General features: G+C 52.7%; 1 long non-coding RNA gene across 1 annotated transcript in view; it reads left to right on the top strand.

Annotated features, from left to right (window-relative positions):
- Window positions 1-436: 436 nt before the first annotated feature.
- LOC118322952 overlaps window positions 437-1,838 on the top strand; it is an 11,040-nt gene continuing 9,638 nt past the window's right edge. Inside the window, exon 1 of the long non-coding RNA XR_004796478.1 lies at window positions 437-936. This is a non-coding gene — a long non-coding RNA (uncharacterized LOC118322952). The remainder of the gene's footprint in view (window positions 937-1,838) is intronic.

Raw genomic sequence — 1,838 nt, 5'->3', positions numbered from 1 at the left:
AAAGAAAGAAAGAAAGAAAGAAAGAAAGCAGACGAGATGGGGGGCGTGGTCTGCCCGTGAACCTCAGACATTGGCCGCCTAACAGGAAGCGTTTTTAGCCAAAGTCTGTCTCTATCAACCCAAAACATGGCCCCCGCCTCCTTGCAAATGTTTCCACAGCAATGTCTGAGCACACACACAGTGAAGGTGAATCTCCATTAACAAGCAACCCAAAGACTCCAAGCCCTCACTGGCGCTTCAAAATAACGGAGCTAACATCATCTCAGAGTATCTGAGCGCATGGGGATGACGCACCAGGAGCCTCAGTTGACACGAGATGCGCCCGTTCCCTCAAAGCCTCCACTATCGGTACCGAAAACACTGCTCTGGATGAACGTAATGCCCCCCCCCGTCACCCCCCTTTCCTCTTCTGAAACATCCTCCTCCTCCTCCTCCTCTTCCCCACGTCACTCAGGAACCGAACCTGCAGCTCAGGTCTAGGCTGCCGCCTGACGTGCCCGGTTTCACCGTCGAGCCACCGCGTCATTATGACCTCGGATGCTTCTCCCGGGGTGGCTCGGTTTGAGGACTGGAGTCCGCTCACCGTCACAGCTGCGACGACCCTCCTCCGTCCACGGGGGGCGGCTTTGCACTCCACCGCAACCGGATCTGATGTTGGCGGAGATGATCGCCAACATCGACAACCACCGCAGAGCGCGCACACCTTCTCCTCGCGCCTCCACAAGACCTCATAACACCTGGAGCTTCACCCTCGTGGGTGAGAGCGACCCGATGGCAGCGGATTTATTACCGAAGAGAAGGCAGGAGGAGGAGGAGTGCGGCTGATCCTCCGAGTAAGGAGGGATGTCATTCGGGTCCGGTCCAAAACAGTCGCAGGGACAGCCGCAGCGGAGGAGGACGGCCTGATCGGGGGACAGTGGACACAACCGGGACAAGGTAGGAAAGAGAGAATGAGAAGGAGGAGAAGGAGGGAGGATGACAGGATGTGCAGAGAAGGAAAAAATGAAAGGCAGGAAAGATTAAAAGAAGAACGAGGGAGGGAATGAAGGATGTTGAGGGAAGGCAATAAAGGGAGTGAGGAAAGGATGAAGGATATAAAGCAGGAAAGAAGCGGGGGATGAGTGTTAAAAGAGAGAGCAGGGATAGAAAAAGAAAGGACCGAAGAAAACAAAAGGGGAGGAGACTCAAAAACAACAGATGGAGGTGGACTCGGTGTAGCCAAGCAGAAACAGGAAAGAAGAAGAGGAGGCAGTAAAGTCAGAGAGCTCGGCCATGGCTTCAGCAGCCGGAGGGGGGAGGCTGTTTGGTCTGGAGGCGAGACAAGAAGGTGACTCCTCTGTCTGTCTCTCTTTCCTGTCTGCCTCACACCGTCCTTCTGGCTTCTCTTTATTTCGTTTTATGGTGGGCTCTTAAAGACAAAGCGAGTCCCTTCCCTCCCTGAATTGAATTTATTGCTCCACCGGGGTTGAATTGCCCTCCTCCCGCGTCCAGCAGCCGGACAGGACCGGAAGGGCCGAACTGGGCCTGCAGCGGTGACAGACACGCTTTAGTGTCCTGACAAAACGCAGCAGTGTTTGTCCTTGTTGTTGGCACGCAGAGCAGACTGAAGGGCAATATTCAGTGCTAACATGGTGCTAATATAGACGCCCAGTGAAGAATGGAATTCGTTCTTAAATTAACAATGAAACTAAAATAACAGCAGGCTCATAATACATTCCATCATGTGGATGTGGACAAAATAAATAAATAAAATGCAATTACTTCCGGATGCCTTTTTGTCCAAAACACAGCAGCACACAGCAAACACAAACACACACACACACACACACACACACACA

The sequence above is a fragment of the Morone saxatilis genome, unplaced genomic scaffold (genome assembly GCF_004916995.1).
Source record: "Morone saxatilis isolate NCDOM2014 unplaced genomic scaffold, NCSU_SB_2.0 Contig14, whole genome shotgun sequence".
In the NCBI taxonomy this organism is placed as follows: domain Eukaryota; kingdom Metazoa; phylum Chordata; class Actinopteri; family Moronidae; genus Morone; species Morone saxatilis.
The sequence above is the reverse complement of the archived record's forward strand: the minus strand, read 5'-3'. Positions and strand labels throughout refer to the sequence as shown.